This window comes from Primulina eburnea, chromosome 12, assembly GCF_022965805.1.
Source record: "Primulina eburnea isolate SZY01 chromosome 12, ASM2296580v1, whole genome shotgun sequence".
NCBI classification, from domain to species: domain Eukaryota; kingdom Viridiplantae; phylum Streptophyta; class Magnoliopsida; order Lamiales; family Gesneriaceae; genus Primulina; species Primulina eburnea.
Genome location: NC_133112.1, coordinates 20,929,516 through 20,936,761, shown reverse-complemented (window position 1 = coordinate 20,936,761; position 7,246 = coordinate 20,929,516).

Below are 7,246 nucleotides of genomic sequence, written 5' to 3'. Positions count from 1 at the left end.
AGAGTGCAGTGGAGTGCGAGAGCTGGCTTGATGATATCGAGATGTTGTTTGAGTCTTTGTCATATACTGATGAGCAACGTGTGAAATTGATAGGGCATCAGATGCAAGAGGTTGCCAAGAGCTGGTGGTTGACTACGAAGAGAGCCTTGGAGCACCGAGGCATTGACATCACGTGGAAAGTCTTCAAGGATGAGTTCTATCAGCGCTTCTTTCCCGTCTCCTACCGAAAAGATAAAGGAGCTGAATTTGCGAATCTGAGGCAGGGACAGTGGAACATCGAGGAGTATGTTGCTAAATTTTCTGCATTGCTACGATTTGCACCTCATGTGGCAGGGAACGACGAGGCAGTGGCCGATCAGTTCATCAACGGGTTGAATCCAGATGTATTTACTTTGGTGAACACGGGACGGCCTAATACTTTTTCAGAGGCACTGAACAGAGCTAAGGGAGTAGAGGCTGGCTTGATCAGGCAGCGAGGCGTTTCTTACGGTGTTCAGGGGCAGAGACAGCCACAGCCTACCGCCGTTCAGTTTCCACCACTTCCTCCTCGCTTTGACAGTGGAGCTAGTGGTAGTGGCAAGAAGGAATTTCTGAAGGCTAAAGGCAAGCAGTTTAAGAAATCCGGAAGTAGTTCATCGAGTTCGAGTGGATCTCGACAGAGAGGTCAGAGTTCAGATTACAGTGGCGTGTATTGCAGTTCGTGCAGAGGGCGACATGCCACGGAGCAGTGTCAAGGAGTTATGGGACGTTGCAACATCTGTAGGCAACAGGGGCACTTTGCCAGAGTTTGTCCCCAGAGAGGTGCACAACGATTCCAGAGTACAGGGTCATCAGCACCAGTGCCACAGATGGAGAGACATGCATCCTCTGTACACTCCTTCCAGCCACCATCTACACAGACCCAGCAGAGACCAGGAGGTAGTCAGACCGTGAGTCAACCTCCCAGGCAGCAGGCTAGGGTGTTTGCTTTGACAGAGGAGCAGGCACAGGAGGCACCAGATGACGTCATTGCAGGTAACTGTTCTCTTTGCGGTTATCCTGCAGATGTGTTGATAGACACATGTGCATCCCACACATTTATATCTGAGCATTTTGCATTGAGACATTCATTGCCTGTTGAGTCGATGTCTACGGTAGTGTCTATAGCTTCTCCGTTGGGAAGTGGTTTGATATCTGTGACTACTGTTAGACACTGTATGCTTCAGTTTGAGGGGCATGAGATTGATCTTGATTGTGTAGTACTTGGTTTAGCTGATTTTGATTGTATAGTTGGTATAGATATGTTGACCAAGTACAGGGCCACTGTAGATTGTTTCCACAAGATTGTCAGATTCAGACCCGAGATGACAGAGGAGTGGAAATTCTACGGAAAGGGTTCCAGATCTCGGATTCCCTTAGTATCTGCTCTGACTATGAGTAGACTGCTTCAGAGAGGAGCAGAGGGCTTTCTTATATATTCAGTAGATCTACTGAAGTCGAGCCCAGCATTGGCAGATCTGCCAGTGGTTTGCGAGTTTGCAGATGTGTTTCCTGATGAGATTCCGGGGTTGCCTCCAGTTCGAGAGGTTGATTTTAGCATAGATCTTGTGCCAGGCAGTGTTCCTATCTCGAGAGCTCCATATAGGATGGCACCGATAGAGCTGAAAGAATTGAAAGCGCAGTTGGAAGATCTTCTGTCCAAGGGATATATCAGACCCAGTGTATCTCCTTGGGGTGCTCCGGTGCTATTCGTTAGAAAGAAAGATGGTTCGATGCGACTTTGTATTGATTACAGATAGTTGAACAAGGCAACAGTGAAGAACAAATATCCTTTGCCGCGCATCGACGATTTGTTTGATCAGTTACAGGGATCTTCTGTATACTCGAAGATTGATTTGAGATCAGGATATCATCATCTCAGAGTTAGAGACGTTGATATTCCGAAGACTGCATTCCGAACCAGGTATGGGCATTACGAGTTTGTGGTTATGCCTTTTGGTTTGACGAATGCGCCAGCGGTTTTTATGAGTTTGATGAACCGTATTTTTCAGAGATATTTAGATGATTTTGTGATTGTGTTTATTGATGATATTTTGGTATATTCGAAGAATTTGATTGAGCATGCAGAGCATCTGAGAATTGTATTGAAGACTTTGAGAAAAGAGCAATTGTATGCTAAACTGTCCAAGTGCAAATTTTGGCTGAGACAGGTTGTCTTCTTGGGTCACATTATATCTGGAGATGGTATTGCGGTAGATTCGAGTAAAGTTGAGGCTGTTATCAGTTGGCCGAGACCGACTTCTGTACCTGAGATACGCAGTTTCATGGGTCTAGCCGGGTATTATCGTCGTTTTATCCGAGATTTCTCCAGTATAGCGAAGCCTATCACCCAGTTGACACAGAAGAATATGCCATTTGTGTGGTCTGAAGATTGTGAAGCCAGTTTTGTAGAGCTGAAGAAGAGGCTGACTAGTGCGCCTGTCTTGACGATTCCTTCAGGTACAGGTGAGTTCGTTGTATATTGTGACGCATCTCACAGAGGGCTAGGATGTGTTCTTATGCAGCGAGGGCACGTGAAAGCGTACGCCTCTAGACAGCTGAAGCCGCACGAGATCCGTTATCCGATTCATGATCTTGAATTGGCGGCGATTGTTTTTGCACTCAAGATCTGGTGCCATTATCTGTATGGCGAGACATTTGAGATCTATTCCGATCATAAGAGCCTGAAGTACCTCTTTTCTCAGTCAGAGTTGAACATGAGGCAGCGACGATGGCTTGATCTGCTGAAAGATTTTGATTGCGAGATCAAGTACTATCCAGGGAAGTCGAATGCAGCGGCAGACGCCTTGAGTCAAAAGGTATGTGCTCTTTCCTTGTCGACTGTAGGTGTATCAAATTTAGTAAAGGACTGTTGTTTGTCTGGGTTGACATTTGACACAGAGAGTAGACCGTTGCGACTTGCTGCGATTCAGATTGAGCCAGATCTGATTTTGAGGATCAAAGAAGCACAGAGAACTGATCCGAGCGTACAGAGATCGATTGATATGGTCAGAGCTGGTCATATATCAGAGTACCAGGTTAGAGATTCTATTCTGTATGTGAATAGCCGCCTAGTAGTGCCAGAGGTTTCAGATTTGAGACGACAGATCATGGCAGAGGCACACTGTAGTCGGTTCAGCATTCATCCTGGTGGCAGGAAGATGTACAATGATTTGAAGACGCAATTCTGGTGGAAGCAGATGAAGACAGATATTGCAAAATTTGTGTCTAAGTGTTTGAATTGCCAGCAGGTGAAGGCAGAAAGAAAGAAGCCCGGAGGTTTACTTCAGAGTTTGTCTGTTCCTGAATGGAAATGGGATCACATTTCCATGGATTTCGTGACGAAGTTACCTCGATCTTCGCGGGGCTGTGACGCGATTTGGGTTGTGATAGACAGACTGACCAAATCAGCGTGCTTTATTCCGTACAGAATGACCTATCGACACAATCAGATTGCAGAATTGTATGTCAGAGAGGTCGTCAGATTGCACGGTGTGCCGAAGTCGATCGTATCAGATCGTGATCCACGATTTACTTCTCACTTTTGGCACAGCTTGCAGCAGGCTTTAGGTACGACTTTACACCTGAGCACTGCTTATCATCCTCAGACGGACGGACAGTCAGAGCGGACTATCCAGACTTTAGAGGACATGCTGAGAGCTGTAGTACTAGACTTTGGTACTAGTTGGCAAGATTCATTGCCGTTGTGTGAGTTTTCATACAACAACAGCTATCAGACTAGCATTGAGATGGCACCGTTCGAAGCTTTATACGGAAAGAAATGCAGATCTCCGTTGTACTGGGATAATATCTCTGAGATACCAGAGTTGGGGCCTGATATGATTCGTAAGATGACCGAGAAAGTGAAGATCATTCAGAAGCGAATGAAGACAGCACAAGATAGGCAAGCGAAATACGCCAATGTCAGACGTAGACCGTTAGTGTTTGAACAGGGAGACAGAGTATTTTTGAAGATTTCACCTTTCAGAGGCGTTGTCAGATTTGGCAAGCGTGGAAAGTTGTCTCCTAGATACGTCGGTCCGTATGAGATTCTTGAGAAGATTGGCGATCGAGCTTACAGACTTGCCCTTCCTCCTTCACTGTCCGATATACATGACGTTTTTCATGTATCAATGTTGCGCAGATATATGCCAGATGATTCTCATGTCATTCAGCCTGACGAAGCAGAGTTAGATCAGACTTTGAGCTATATTGAACAGCCGATACAGATTCTTGATCGAAAAGAGAAACAGCTTAGAACCAAGACCATTCCGCTTGTAAAGGTTCAATGGAGTCGTCATGGCATCGAGGAAGCAACTTGGGAGACAGAGTCTGATATGAGACAGAAACATCCCGAGCTATTCATATGATGTGAGTCTTCCTTTCAATTTTGATTATACTGTGTTGTATATACTTGCATGATTATTTGCTTACGAGTTCGAGGACGAACTCCTGTCTAAGAAGGGGAGAAATGTAAGGCTCGAGAATTTTCAACTGGCATTGATGTTAGACTTGTAAAGGTAAGAATGCATGACATTTAAATCAGAATTGTGAAGCTGGGCCGAAGCCACACCGCACCCGCGGTACAGGAAGGACCGCACCCGCGGTGCATTGAGAGAAAATTAGTGGATTTGTGCGAAGCAAGACCGCACCTGCGGTGCAAGCAGGACCGCACCCGCGGTCATGCAGGGACCGCACCCGCGGTCTAGGTGCTGCACTTTTAGATGAACTCGCCGTGAGCACAGCGCACCCGCGCTCTTGAGCCATCGCACTCGCGGTGCTGCATGCGAAATGCCACCTTCGATTTTTATGTTGACACTTGGCATGTTATATATATAATTTGAAATGACACCTCATAGTTTCATTCAAAAACAAGAACCGAGCTCCTCCTCCAAAGAATCCTCAAGCTTCAAGGTAGATTAAAACATTAGTTTTGAAAGATTGGTGCATCCGATTTTGAATCCGAGTAGAGATTACTGATCCTTGCATCATTGGCTACAAAAGGAAGTAAGTTTCTTGCAGTTTCAGCATGTTTCAGATATTCATGTTGGGGGAAATTCAGATTTGATTTAGAATATGTGTTCTTGATATACTGAGCATGATATATTCGTTACCGGATCGAAATTTGGAGACCGTATGCTATTGTTCGAAATTTCCAGCATATATGAGTTAGGATACTTACAGATTTCAGAATATATGTTGATGTTTTGATGATAGTATGAGTTGTTTGTGATTGAGTATGATATTATTGAGTTATCGGTATCGCAAGATTACGCTGTTATGCTGTCGAATAGTATCAAAACCGAGTATTGAATTGTATATGTGCTGAATTGAATTGAGAATTGATATTGCATGTCTACATTGCCTTTCAGAGTTGTTATTGTCAGACTCGACATTCCGACTTCAAGATCTCGACAGACATTGTGCGACGAAAGGTATAATTCATGAGGTCACGGGATTGCACAACTCGATTCAGATTTGATACGAGTTTCCCTAAATCACATACTAGATTGTTGTTACATTGATTATGTAATGTCTTGTTTATTGATTTATATTCGAGTCTTGAGATAGGAGATATTGGCAGATTGGCCAAAACTAGACGTTTCGGTGTATCGACGCATAGGAGTAGATTTGCTCTATGTGTAGACCCTCGATACAGAGTTGACCGAAGTCTAGGAATAAGACGTACCGTCACCCCGAGTGGTTGGGTAGGTGACAGACCGTCTTATTCACACCGGGATCCCTAGATTAGAAATGAGTCGAGTCAAGATTTAAATGTTGAATACAGATTTGTATTCCTTTACATGTTTTAGATTATAATTCATGTTAATTGACATATGCTATGCTTTTGTACGTGATTTAGTTACATTTCATGCATCCATGTTTTATACTGGGATTTGTTCTCACCGGAGTTATTCGGCTGTTGTCGTGTCTGTATGTGTGCATGGCAACAGGTGGGGCAGGATCTGGGTCTCGAGCTAGATGAGTGATTGATGATAGCGTGGAGATCTCGGGCGTTGAAGATTTCTAGTGTTTGCCTATTAGACTTGTACTACTGATGTTTATAGCTGATATTTAAACACTAGCGTCGGATTGTACTAAACAGACTTATATGTACATTATGTCGTTTAATTATTATAAAGACATGTTATGCTTTGACTATATGTTACGCCTTAAACGCATACAAATCTCGAGGATGAGATTAATGTTTTTAATGCTGTAACATATCCCAAAGTTTTTGTTTTGATGATACCAAAACTTGGCTTAAAATGTACTAATGTTTTATATTGAGGCATGCAGGAAATTAAGAACTAGGTTACGTTCGGAAGATCCGAAATTTTGTTCGGACGTTCCGAAATTGTGCCAATCAGAAGCAAAATAGAAGCTGTTCGGAAACTGCGAGGAGCGAGTTCGGACGTTCCGAAGACTGGATCGGACGTTCCGAACACAAGCAATCAAATCACTTCAATCCGGAGACAATTTGATCTGACTGATTGATTGAGTAGATTTCGGACGCTACGATGGACATGATCGGAAGCTACGAAGTGTTGAAGATTTCAAATCTCCGGAACGCGGGAATGTTCGGACGATACGAACTGGAGTTCGGACCTTCCGAAGTTGTTCATACACTGTCTGCAAGAATTGTTCGGAAGAAACGAAGTTTGATCGGTCCCTCCGAAGCATATGTTCGGACCCTACGAAGTCAAGAACGGAAGATCCAAAGTCATGCCAGAATTACGCAAATTGATTTCAATCACATCGGAAGTTCCGAAGCACAAACAGAAGATCCGAACCTTGGTGTCCAAGACTAGTATAAATAGGCCTTTGAGGATGCATTCTCAATCATCCCACTCCATTCTCTCTTGTCTCTTACAAAGCTTTCTACTATCTCTTGTGTGTGTTGATTAAAAGAGTTGTAATATCAAAAGAGTTGTAGAAAAAGAGTGAAAGTAATACTCTCGAGTGGGTTGTAAAGTTCGTGGCTATCCTTGGACCCCTCAAGGCCAAGTAGACGCATCGAGGCGTGGTTGTAAAAGCTAGCTTGGAGCTCCTAAAGCCAAGTCGTTATAGTGATACCTCGATCCTCATCGAGAAGGGGAGACGTAGACGATTCTTCGTCGAACTTCCATAAACATCTCTATCCCTCTTTACTTTACGCTCTTACTTTACGCATTCATTTATCGTATTTATTTGTGATTGTCCCTCAAGTCTTCCGCTTGCAATTTTT